The sequence below is a fragment of the Oryctolagus cuniculus genome, chromosome X (genome assembly GCF_051225735.1).
Source record: "Oryctolagus cuniculus isolate XC-2025 breed Fujian yellow rabbit chromosome X, ASM5122573v1, whole genome shotgun sequence".
In the NCBI taxonomy this organism is placed as follows: Eukaryota; Metazoa; Chordata; class Mammalia; order Lagomorpha; family Leporidae; genus Oryctolagus; species Oryctolagus cuniculus.
In genome coordinates, this window is record NC_142888.1 from 88,654,254 (window position 1) to 88,668,327 (window position 14,074).

Here is a 14,074-nt window from a genome sequence, read left to right on the forward strand (position 1 = left end):
GAACTTGGAGGGCCAATCATAATGAGAGTGAGGTGGCAGAAAAACAGAGAGGGAGGACTGAACTTGGAAAAATAAATAGTAAAAGTTGTCCTGGCTGGGTTTAAATCGTCAAAGCCAGATTTTTATTTCTCAAATACTCCCCACTCTTCCCAGTCATAGTCAGATTGTCAGGATGTTGTGTATACAGTAGATTGATGGAATGACACTGCATCCCCCAGTACTCCTTGAGACCAGACTTATGTAATATCACTTGATGTACACTCCTTGAAAGCAAGAGGTACCTGTACTATGGCATTTATTGCAGCACTATTCACCCTAGTCAAGACAGGAATCAACCTAGGCGTCCATCAACAGATGAATGGATAAATAAAATATTGTACACAAAGTGATATTATTCAGAACGAAATGTTGTCATTTGTAGAAAAAAATGGATGAAACTGGAGGACATCATGTTAAATGAAATACTCCAGGCATAGTAAGACAAATGCTGCATGTTCGCACATATATGTAGAAGCTAAAAAACAGCTCATCTTATCGAAGTAAAGAGTAGAATAGGGATCTCTAGAGCTAGAAAGGGTAAAGAGGATGGGACACAAAGAGAGGGTGAATAATGGATATTAAAATACAGATAGAGATGAAGAGTTTGAAGGTCCCCAAGACATAGAAATGATAACATTTGAGAAGATGGAAATGCTAATTACCATGATTTGATCATTTCACGTTGTATGTATATATGAATTATAGCACTGTACTCCATAAATAAGCATATTATATTCTACTTAAAACAATTAAATTAAAAAAATTAGGCTATACAGTCCAAGGAAAAAGTTTAGAGAATCACAATTCCTATCCATTCCCTCCTCTTCAGTCCCCTTCCATAGTCTTAATTCAGTAATTCATCATCTCTCCCCTATACATTTTAAGGTTCAAGGACCATGTCTGTTTTGCTCACTCTTATGTCCCTAGTGCCTATCTAGAATTGTACTTGGCACAGTCTAAGCCTCAATACATTTTTGTGGAATAAATGAATAAAACATGGTAAGGATATGGCAGGAAAATATTCAGGATAGAGGGGTTTTTTTCTTTATTTTCTTTCCTTTTTCTTTTTTTGCCAGGCAGAGTTAGACAGTGAGAGAGAGAGAGAGAGAGAGAGAAAGAGGTCTTCCTTCCGTTGGTTCACTCCCCTAATGGCCACTACGGCCAGCACTGCGCCAATCCGAAGCCAGGAGCTGGGTGCTTCCTCTCGGTCTCCCATGCGGGTGCAGGGCCATCCTCCGCTGCCCTCCCGGGCAACAGCAGAGAGCTGAACTGGAAGAGGAGCAACTGGGACTAATACCCAGCGCCCCAACCAGGACTAGAATCCGGGGTGCCAGTGCCACAGGCAGAGGATTAGCCAAGTGAGCCATGGCACAGGATAGAGTTTTATATACCTTATTGCCATTCGGTGAAAAAATCAGTTTATCCAAGGATGTGGTTTATCAAATCACACCGCAACAAAGCACATTTTGCCCAAGAATCTCAAAATGACATGTATGTTGGTTAAGGTAATGATAGCTGGTATAACAAAAATGTCTAATGACAACACAAAGGAAACATACTTCTTGCTTTCCTAATGGCCCAGTGTAGGCATTCTTGATCAGCAGATGGTTTTTTCAGAAGAAAAATATAAGGACCTTATATTTTGTGGCTCCTCCGTCTCAAACACACTTAATTCCAAGGTCACTATGTTATGGTTGTGAATGTAACAGGGAAGGTTTAGAATGAGCACCTGCATCTAAAAGTGATACAAATCACTTCTGCTTCTGTTCATTCATTAATCACTGGGCACATGGCACAATCGAGATGTAAGGGGCACTGGGAAATGTAATCCCAGTGACAGCCCCATTAAAGATGGGTGATAATAATCTCTTGGTGATGCATTAGCTGTGTTTGCCACAACATATAAGCTGATAAGCTGACTCTGCATATGCACTTGGCCTGTCTAATTAATTGAATTTTAACCTTAGAGACAACTTAAAAATAATTTTCACTTCAGAAATTGGCTGCACTATTCAAGTATACCAGAAGGAATAGAGGATTGTTTTCTAGTGGAGAATGTCCCTGAGGAGCTTAGCTAGGAATGGAACCAAGACCAGATTTGCTCAAGGTGCCAATTGGCTCACCTCTCTTAGTTTGCTCTGCATCTCCTTGCTGGAAAATTCAATTAAAACACCAAAGTTTTTCCACTGTGGACTTTTGACCTTAGAACTTCAAATCCTTACTCTGGGAAATCTAATGCCCAAGTGGCAGCTTGGCTAAAACAAAAAGTTTGCATCTGAACAATGTCCCCAGAAAGTTGCAATGGCACATATTCATCTTCATCAGGATTTTGCTGCCTGAACACACATGCAAAAAAATTGCTCGGGTATATTTGTGCCAATCTTCTAAACTATCATAGAAAACCTCTGGGAGCACAGACATTTAATCATTCTGGAATGGAATGGCTTTTGGGGACAGGATGTCTTTGGATCTATTTCTATTCAAAGTCTTAAAGTGCTTCAAGTGCCTAGCTAGCCTGATGGATTAGGCACTGAACCCTGAGGCTCTTGAGGTCAATGATTTATGGCAGCTGAAAGCTGTGAAATGTCATTGTGCAGAGAGGGCCATGCAACATTCTGTCCATAGAATTAGCAGACACTTGAACATGTATTTCAGCACCAGCTGCTAGGCCCTCTGGAGGTGGTCACCACATCCAGATGCAAGCTTCCTAGAAAGGAACATCCGACCCTCAGCAACAGTCAGAGCTAAGGCTGGCCTAGCTACATGTGATAAATTTGTACGGTTGCAGAAAATACTGCAACCAATGGAAACCTTATTACAGCTCCCACCCCTCCTATCTCCAGTGAATGAACAATGTTTGAAGAGGAAGGAATAAATAGAAAATGGATTATCAATCTATACTCGACAACCACTTTCAACTCTCTTAAAGCCATTGAAAGAAAAAAGCCAAGATTCATTCTGCAGCCTTTCCTGGCTCAAGTGGATCTAGCTCATCAACAGAAGCTTGAATCATAAACGTAAGAGCTTCGCTCCTGTTGTGTGCCACTAGCATCTGCTCCTGCATCTGTGGAGGGAATCCACGCCAATCCATTCCACCTCGCGCTGGGCTATTTTGACCCTGGCACTAGCAGCTAGTCCTCACACTAGCATCCCTAGTCCTTTAGCTCAGCTTTGCCTCCAGCTTTGACTTCCTGAGGCTGCTCTTGATTTAAGTCTGTCCTGCACTCTGCTGTTTTCATCAGGTGGTCTCTCTGTCTCTCTCTGTCTCTCTGTCTCTCTCTGTCTCTCTCTCTCCCCTCCAGCCCCAGCCACAATTCTTCACCTGGCTTCAAATAGCATGTGCCATACTTTGGGGTTACCACATCTACTACTGGGAAACCAACTGGCTGAGATCTTTCCTCAACACAGAGAAGGGAAGTGAACATCTCTCACCAATACACACAACATCTCATTGAGCACTCACCACCCATGACTGTCATTGGCTGCCCCATCTCAGCTCCATCCTTGTTGTCTGGAATAAACATCCCATTCTCTATATACTGCCCCATCCCACCTTGGCTGTTCCACTGAACTAGGCCAGAGTGCCAAACATTTTTACAATATAAGCAGGTACCAAGTCACCACTGTATTAGTAACTATCTACTGCTGCATAACAAATGATCCAACTTTTTAACATATCACGCATATCACAATTTTTAGGGGTCTGGACTCCAGGACCAGCTTAGCTAGATGGTTCTGACTCCAGGTGTCTCAGGAGAGACCAAGGCTGCAGTTATCTGAGGAGCTGGAGAAGCGCACACCTGCAGCAACTGGGAGGAGACTTCAGTTCCCTCATCATAAGGGCCACTTCATAGGGCTGCTCACGCGATAGGACAGCTGGACTCTCCAGGAGCAAGTGGTCTCAAAGAAAGTCCCCAAGAAGAAAGCCACAGCTGTATCATAACCTAATCTTGGAAGTGACAGTCCACCAATTTTGTTCATTAGAACCCACATCACTAATACTAGCCCATATTCAAGGTGAAGGGAATTAGGATCCACCTTTTAAAGGAAGGGATATCAGATAATTCAGCTGCATATTAGAACTGCTACAACCACCAAACACCTCTGGAAGGTACGATGAGACTTTCTCTGGCCCCCTGTTATCCTTGTTTATTTGACATCCAGGGCATCTCTGTTCTCAAAGCTTCGGTGACCAATTTGGGGGTCTTCCCTTGTATTTCAGCCAATTGGCGGGTTCCAGCACCCATTTCTGTAGGCCAGGCCCTGGTTCTACCTCTCCAGGCCTTGTCTGAGAGAGTTCCCTAGGTTTACCTGATCTACAGCTGAGATTTGGATACATCAACAATTCTATAGTAAGGACAATGTGCCACCCCTAGAGCATAAGCCCTGCACCTGCGAGAATAGGCTGGGACTTGTCATGTCTCAGTTTGGACTTCATGTCTAACTGTACAGCACCCTTTGAGGCTGCTTCTGCTGGCCCTAGTTCCCCCACCCCAGCACTCTTGCCAAGTTTCCCATTAATTTGACCTTGTTATTCCCAGCTGATCATGGCAAGAAAGCTGAACTTAGGTTCTTTTCTCTTTTTTAACAATTTACTTATTTATTTGAAAGGCAGAGTCACAGAGACACAGAGGAAGAAAGAGAGAGAGCTCTTCCATCCGCTGGTTCATTCCCCAAATGGCTGCAGTGGCCAGAGCTGAGCCAATCCGAAGCCAGGAGCCAGGAGCTTCTTCTGGGTCTCCCAAGTGGGTGCAGGGGCCCAAGGACTTGGGCCATCTTCGACTGCTTTCCCAGGCCATAGCAGAGAGCTGGTTTGGAAATGGAGCAGCTGGGACTTGAATCACTGCCCATATGGGATGCCAGCACTGCAAGCAGTGGCTTTACCCTCTACACCACAGCGCCTGCCCCATGAACTAGGTCCTTTTTCAAATAAAAACCCAATATATATGTCCTGAATATAAGCCCCCATGGAGAAATGTCAAAGAGCAGATCCCCTTGCATCCCACCCAGATATGGCCTCGACACCCTTTCCTAGGCCCAAAACACAACAGGGGCTATCAGGGAGGTAACTCTTATAGGCTTGAAAAAATGTTTTCAAATTTATTATTTTCAGGGCCAGCGCTGTGGCATAGCAGGTAAAGCTGCCACCTGCAGTGCCGGCATCCCATATGGGTGACGGTTTGAGTCCCAGCTGCTCCACTTCCGATCCAGCTCCCTAGTGATGGCCTGGGAAAGCAGTAGAAGATGGCCCAAATCCTTGGGCCCCTGCACTTGAGTGCACCTGGAAGAAGTTCCTGGCTCCTGGCTCCTGGCTTCAGATCAGCACAGCTCCAGCCGTTGTGATCATGTGAGGAGTGAACAAGTGAATGGAAGACCTCTCTCTCTCTCTCACACACACACTCGCTCTCTCTCGCTCTGTGCTTCTCTGTAATTCTACCCTTAAAAAAATTGATTATTTTCTGTGGTATATACACACAATGAAATACTGCTCAGCTACATAAAGAAGGAAATCTTGTCATATGATGCAACATAGATCGAACTGGAGAACAATACTTTAATTCAAATATGCCAGGCACAGAAAGTCAAATGTACTTGGCATATGTGGTAGCTTAAAATGTTTATCTATTTTTTTACATCTATTTATTTATTTGAAAGTCAGAGTTACACAGAGAGGGAAAAACAGAGAGAGGCAGTTATCTTTCATTTGCTGGTTCACTCCCCAAATGGCTGCAACAGCTGGGGTTAAACCAGGCCAAAGCCAGGAACCAGGAGACTCATCCAAGTCTCCCACGTGGGTGGCAGGGGCCCAAGTACTTGGGCCATGATCTACTGCTTTCCCAGGCCATTAGCAGGGAGCTGGGTCAGAAACGGAGAGGCTGGGATTTGAACCAGTGCTCAGGTGGGATGCTGGCTTTAATGGCTTTGAAGGCAGTGGCTTAACCCATTACACCAAAATGCTGACCCCAAAACATTTATTTCTTAGATGTAAAGAGTAGAATAGTATTTACCAGGGGCTAGGAAGGGTAGGGAAGATAGGAATACAGGGAGATCAACCAAATACAATTAGTCAGAAGAAACAAGTTCTATTGTAAAGCATAATAGGATGAGTATAACTTTCCTTATTATAAAGAACTAGAAAAGATATTTTCAAAGCTTCCCAACACATAAAAATGATAAATGTTTAAGGAACAGGAAATGTTAATTACTGTGATTTGATCATTACACATTGTATGCACATATCAGATTACCACACTATACCCCAGAATATATACAATTATTATGTGTCAATTAATAACAGAAAAGGTAATTGATTATTTTTAATAAAATACATATGGCTACTGATATCAGTAATAAATACTCTATTAGTGTCATATGTATTCCCACATGTCTCTAAGTGTGTTATTATTATCTTGTCTTTTTACTTAATATGACTTTGAATAAAAATTTCCATATATCAGTATAATTGCCATATGTGTCATTGTTAATGACTGTCCATTGCATTGGCATGCCACTCACCCCTTACTGACTATTAGTGGTTTCCAGTTTTTAACAGATGTGATATAACTCCTATTAACATTTGTACAAATAACTTTCCTTTATTTTAATGTTAGAAATTAAAGTCTCTTGTCTTAAAATCATTTCAATTTACATGCTTTGAGCATGTATCTAAAGAGAGTCTAGATGTCTTACAATAAAAGGACATATACAACACAGTGCAAGATTAGGCATGGGCACTGATAGGACAATTGAAATAGAGATGAAAACATAACTAAAATAGCTTGTGTGAGAGCAATAGCCTATAAACCACATGATGCATGTGTTGAGAAAGAGTTATGATGTCTATGTTTAGACTTGAGTTCTTCCTGTGGTGATATTTGTTTCTGTTCCAGAGAGGGAATTTTCCATACTAAAAAATTCATCCTTATTCTAACATTTAAGGGAACAGAATATGATCGTGATTTTCTGTGTGACCTTGAGCAGGTCACTATACACTGATGCTTCTCAAGTTTTTTCATCTGTAAAATGAGGATGGTAGCTGTACTTATAGCATAGGGCTGTTAGGAGAAGTAAATGAATTCATACTTTTAAAACACTGAGAACAGTTCCCAGTGCAAATACTATACAAGTGTTTGTGAAATAAATCAAACAATAAACAGCTACAAGACAATTAATAAAGAAAAGTGGTGCAAATGCATTTAAAGCCACAAAGAGTGTTCTATTGGGAAATATATACCTTATATGAATACAAGCTAAAAAGCAAAAGATGACATAAACACTTTCCACACCCAAAAGGCCCCTCATTTTTGAGTATTCCTTAATATAATAATTAGGCTCGAGGCTTTGGGGTAGTAGATATTTGAAGGTAGAAGCGGTTGGGGATATCAACTTTGAGGTGGGGGCTTGATTTGTTTTTAAGCACCTATATTAAGTCTATTCTAAAATAACTAAACCTGAGAAAGTGTTGTTCCATAGTGGATAAAGCCGCTGACTGGGACTCCCATATCCATACTGGAGTGCCTGGTTTGAGTCCTGGCTGTTCTGCCCTCCCCAAAAAGCCTTTGGCTGATGCACCGGGCGAGCAGCAGGTGATGGCCCCAATAACTGAGTTCCTGCTGTGCAACTAGGAGATTTGGGTGGAGTTATTGGCTTTCACCCGATCCAGACCTGGCTGTTGTGGCCTTTTGGGTAGTGAAGCAGCAGATGGAAGATTCTCTCTCTCTCTCTCTCTCTCTCTCACACACACACACATTGCCTTTCAAATAAAGACCTCTGTAAATAATGATACTAATAAGTAAAATAAGTAAATTTGTTTGGTTTTGGAATGTCTCCAATGCCAAAGAAGCATTCTTCTTGCAGGCAAAGTGTTTGAGGGCTCTGATCAGAACTCCTCATTTATTCTAAGAGGTATTTCTTCCTTTCCCCGAAAAAGAGTTTTCCCCTCTTGAAAAAAAAAAATCTGTTACATCTCTATCTCGTGCCACTACCAAAATAAATACCAGATGGATTAAAGATTAAAATATAAAGGAAAACTAGTTTAAAACCAGTAGAGAATATGTGTGTGTGTACTGTAATCTCAGTGTGGCAAAAGTCTTCCCAAGATAGCCCCAAGGGCAGAAAATCCAAAGGAAAAATGGACTAATCAATGAAAAAGAAGTAAAATGGAAATCTAAAAGACAACCTTGGAAAAATATCTAAAATATGGATGTCAAAGAGTTTATACCATCAATATACAATGAGTTCATAAAAATCAATAATGGGAGCAGGCCCAGTGGTTTAGCTTAATGGTTAATATGCCCGTGTCACATGTCAAAGTGTCTGGGTTTGATTCCTGGTCCAGCTCCTGACTCTAGTTTCCTGCCAGTGCAGACCCTGGGAGGCAGCACTGATGACTCAAGAGATTGGATTCCTGCCACCCACGTGCAAGATCTCTAAGCCATTCCTGACTCCCAAGCTCCTCCACCGGCCCAGCCTTAGCCACTGCAGGTATTTAGCAAGTGAACCAGTGGGTGGGAGCTCACTCTGTTTGCTTGCCTCTGTCTCTTTCTCTGTCTCTCTGCCTCTCAAATAAATTTAAAAATCAATAGCAAAATATAAATATCACAATGGAAAAAATAACAAAAGAACATCAATAAGCTTTCACAAAAGAAGAAATGCTTATGAGAAAGAAATGTTATCCTCTCTAATAACCACAGAATTACAGATCAAAGCAAAGCTAAAATGTAGTTTTTCATGTATGAAGCTGGAAAACATACTGAACTACTTCGTGAGACTGTGGTTACCAGGTACACTCATACCCTGTACATAGTAGTGACCATCAGTTCTGGAGGACTGGAAACACAAGAGAAGCCAAAGCCTTTAAAATATATATACCTAGGGGGCCAGCGCTGTGGTGAAGTGGGTTAAGCTGCCACCTGCAGTGCCAGCATCCCATATGGGCGCTGGTTCAAGACCTGGCTGCTCCACTTCCGATCCAGCTCTCTGCTATGGCCTGAGAAAGCAGTGGAAGATGGCCCAAGTCCTTGGGCCCCTGCACCCATGTGGGAGACCTGGAAGAAGCTCCTGGCTCCTGGCTTCAGATCAGCGCAGCTCCGGCCGTTGCGGCCAATTGGGGAGTGAACCAGCAGATGGAAGACCTCTCTCTCTCTCTCTCTGCCTCTCCTTCTCTCTCTGTGTAACTCTGACTTTCAAATAAATAAATAAATCTTTAAAATATATACATATATACTTATTGACCCAACAATTCCTCTTCCAAGAAATTATCTTAAGAGAATTAGAAGCAAAATGAACAAAGATGTTCACTGCTGAGTACATATAATTTTAAAAGATGGGGAATTTTCTTTTTATAGATTTATTTTATTTATTTAACAGGCAGAGGTACACAGAGAGGGAGAGATGGAGAGAGAGAGAGGGAAAGAGAGAGAGAGGTATCTTTCACAAGCTGCTTCACTCCCCATGAAGAGTTAAAATTGTATATGTGCGGGTGTAAAAAGTTAAGCTTAAGCTTACAGGTTTAAACCTTCCTGGTGCAGCTGTGAAAATAAGACAGAGTAAAGTAGCACCTTGACAGTAGGGACTCCATTTTGGAGCCCTTGAGACTGCATTCTGGGAAAGCAACCCCCCCCCCCTTGAGACTCTAGTCTGAAACTATGATCTCAAATAGTCGGACAATAGCAGTACACTACATAACCCTTGGCAACGCACAAAAACCCCCTAGCATGACTGCTCAAGCTTAAAAATAAAAAGGTTACACCTGGGTTACCTGAGCTAATAATAAAAATGTGATTTGTCTATGTCTTAAAATCATAATTGCTGATTGTAAGATATTAGCAACCGCTTAGCAACTGTGTATTCTCTCCCCCCTCCCGATTTTGCGGTTTTTGCCTTTATAAACCCTAACCTTTGGTTATTTGGGGCTGCTCTGCTCATGATGATCAGACAGCCCCAGCATGCTGGATAATCAATAAAACTTCCCCGTGCTGTTTGCATAAGAGACGTGTCTCTTGGTGACGTTTTTCAGGCGGTCGACTCTAACACCCACAATGGCTGCAGCAGCAAGGGTTGAGCCAGGCTGAACCCAGAAACCTGGACCTCTATCCTGGCCTGCTATATGGGTGGCAGAAGCCCAAGCACTTGGGTCGTCTTCCACTGCTTTCCTAGAGCATTAGCAGGGAGCTGGGCCAGAAGTGGAATAGCCAGGGTGATCCTATATGAGATATTGATAACGCATATGGCAGCTTAACCCACTACACCACAACGCTGGCCCCAACAACATGAGGAACTTTCTAAGTTACCATATAGCCCAACTGTGAAAGAGTTGGCACACCATTAAAGATGATAAGGGTGAAGAATGGGAACATATATATTCCCACCCCCACCTTTCTCTCTCTCTCTCTCTCTCTCTCTCTCTCACACACACACACACACACACACATATATATATAATGGTCAAACTAAAGACAAAAAAAAGTTTAAAAGCCAGTATTTAGTAGAAGGACAGCCTTGTTCATTTTTTCCATTCTTCTAAGTTTAAAATAGTTAACCTGCAGAGTCTTTCTTGTCTCTAACTCAGATTCAGCCTCATCACACCCCATACTCCTCCTTTCTTATCACCTTACCCCTCACTTAGGTAGCAGAATGGGGGTCTGCAAACATTTTCTGTAAAGGAACAGAGAGCAAATATTTTAGGCTTTGTGAGGGAGTCAGGTGGTTTGTGCGGGGACTATTTAATTCTACTGCTATTCAATTCCGAACTTGTAGCACAAAAACAGCCACTGGCTGTAGGTAAATGACTGGGCATGGCTTGCTTCAGATAAAACTTCATTTAGAAATAGCAGAAATCCGGGGCCAGCACTAAGGCATAGCAGGTAAAGCCGCTGCCTGCAGTGCCGGCATCCCATATGGACACTGGTTCTAGTCCTGGCTGCTCCACTTCCGATCCAGCTCTCTGCTGTGGCCTGGGAAAGCAGTAGAAGATGGCCCAAGTCCTCGGGGCCCTGTACCCATGTGGGAGTGCCAGAAGAAGCTCCTGGATGGGCCTAGCTCTGGCTGTTGCGGCCACCTGGGCCGTGAACTAGTGGATGGAAGACCTCTGTCTCTCTCTGCCTCTGCCTCTCTGTAACTCTGCCTTTCAAATAAATAAATAAATCTTTTTTAAAAAATACCAGAAATGCTCCAGCAGGTCACAGTTTGGCCACCCCTGTCCTGGACCACCCATATTCCTTCCAGCCACAGGCTGTCATATCTGCTTGAAAAGATCTTCCATCCTCACCCCCTCCTCCTCCTTCCCACTCCCACCTCCCACACCATTCAGCCCCCTTCAGCTGCCTTCCTCCGAATCATCTTTCTAGATTTCAACTCCAGTGCCACCTCCCCGGGAAAGCCTTACTCACTGTCTACACCAGCATGAGTCCCCATCTCATACACTTTTATGGCACAGTGTGCCTTGTGTCCACAGCATTCCAAACAATGTGTCACTGTGTGTTTGATTTTGTGGTGGTGCAAAAATTGTCATCAGACACAGAGCTCCATGGAGACAAGGACAGTGACTTGTTTGCTTACTGCTATATTTCCAACGCTTTCAAGAGGGCCAGTAAGTCCTTGCTGAATGAATGAATGACATACATCAAACAGTTATCTTTGAGTAACAGGATTATAGGTTTTTTCTGCTGTTTTTTGTTTGTTTGTTTACATTGTACTCATATTGCTTTTATAATGAGGGGGAAGTAAAAATTAAAAATTTTTGAAACAGTATAAAGGTAATACATCAATAATGCAAAATGATGACAGAGGAATAAAAACGCTTTGAGACAAGCATGTGGTCTACTGTTTAAGACACTGGTTAAGATACCCTCATGGGGCCAGCACTGTGGCACAGTAGGTTAATCCTCCACCTGCGGCACCAGCATCCCATATAGGCACCGGTTCTAGTCCCGGCTGCTCCTCTTCTGATCCAGCTCTCTGCTGTGGCCTGGGAAAGCAGTAGAAGATGGCCCAAGTCCTTGGGCCCCTGCACCAGTGTGGAAGACCTGGAGGAAGCTCCTGGCTCGTGGCTTCAGATCGCCTCAGCTCTGACTGGTGAGGCCATCTGAGGAGTGAATTAGCGGATAGAAGACCTCTCTCTCTCTCTGCCTCTGCCTTTAAAATAAATAAATAAAATCTTAAAAAAAAAAAAGATGCCTTCATCCCAAGTTGGAGTTCCTGGGTTCAAGTCCTGGCTCTGCTCCTGATTCCAGCTTCCTGCTAATGCATACCCTGGAAATCAGTGATGATGCTTCATGTGGTTGGATCTCTGCCACCCATGTGAGGAACCTGTATTGAATTCCCACCTCCTGTCTTCGGCCCAGGTCCATTCCCGTTATTGTGGACGTTTGAAGATTGAATTGCTGGTGGAAAATCTATTTCTCTCTCTTCCTCTCCCTCTCCCTCCCTCCCTCTCTCTCTCTCTCTCAATCTCTTTCTCTCTCCCTCCCCTTCCCTCCCAAACAAATGTTAAAAAACACTTTAAGTAAATGCGTGAGTAGAATGGGAGGAGTTCACCTCCTTGCAAGTGGTTTTCAACTTAGGTCTTCAAGTTCTTCAAACTCATGGTTGTGTGTAAATCAGTGAAAAAGGAAAGAAGGAAACAGCAGGTGAGGTGACTAGGATGTCCAGACACGAAAGGAGGAAGTGACATGTGCTCCTGTACTGTTACACGAACAGCTCCGTGGAAAATCCTGAAACCCAAAGTTTCAGGAGGCACTGGAAATAAACAGCACAGAGGAGGGTTGGTAATGAGTTTCCATTCAACGTTTCCCCCTCCCCTCCTTCATCTTGTTTTTGAAAGTGTGCAAAATGTCAAAGCTCCAAGAGCTCCCCACCCCATATGCTTTCTAAAGAATCTGATAATGCACACTTCAAAACTGGAATGCTCCGGTTTACCTGGGGCTCTGTGGAGACATGTGGTCCTACCCGGATGACACATCAAATGAAGTCCTTCACCAGGAAGCACCAGTGATAATTAAGCTGCTTTTATAAAGTGCGCTGGAGTGGTTGAGATGCTTTTTCCCATAGATTGTCTGCAGATTCCTCTCAGCCTCTTAAATTTCAGTTCTTGCTCCTTATCTATCAAAAAGACTCACTCCTCAGCTAGGAATGCGCCAAACATTTTGACCAAGTACTTATCTGCACAACCACAAAACCAATCTCATCAGTTATGGGAAAACAATTTCCCCTGGCAAGTAGAGACAGCCTAATTGCTTAATCTGACAGGTTATTAATGGTTCAAGCCAACCAAAAGCATAATGGATATTGATAACCACTGGCAGGTTGGACATTTGATGCATACTGTATTGCTGGAAATTACTTACATCAAGGGTTGCAACTGACCGTTAGACTAAATTGTCCAATCTCCGTGGCTTTCATTAAACAGTTCTATCAACTTGACAAAGTGGCAAGCCAGAAAGTTAGCCCATTAACTATAGCTCTGAAAAAAGGCTAACAGGGTAGAGGATATTTACAGTATTTATGTTCCAAATCAATGTAAAAATAAATCTCCTCAGTAAGATTGCACTCTGGGTGTTGGGGACAGTTTTCCCCCTCTCTTTTTGCATGGTTTGGGTAGCCAGGACTAGCCTGAGCCATTAGGTGAAAATAACTGTGACCTGGAGGAGGCTGACAGTGGCATTGAGTGTTCCAAGATGGTCAGGGCCTGGTTGTCACTCACTGCATTCTTCCGGAGGAAAAAAGCCAAGCCTCATCCAGAGCAGGTATCACTTCCTCATACCTCATCTCCCCTTTTACAGAACAGCGGGGATGGACTAACAGGTGGGCAGAAACCGCAACTGCCCCAGCCCCCACTGGTGGGTCCCTGAATGCAGAGCCCGCAGTCTCATCTGGATGACCAGGAACGGGAACAAATTATTCATGGCACACCTGGAGTTCCACCCTACATCCTGCCACCCTAGTCATCAATAAACCCACTTCCATATGACCAGTAGCAGCAGAGAGCCAAATCTTAAAGATTAAACTGGACTAGAGGTTCAAAAGGATGAGAAAT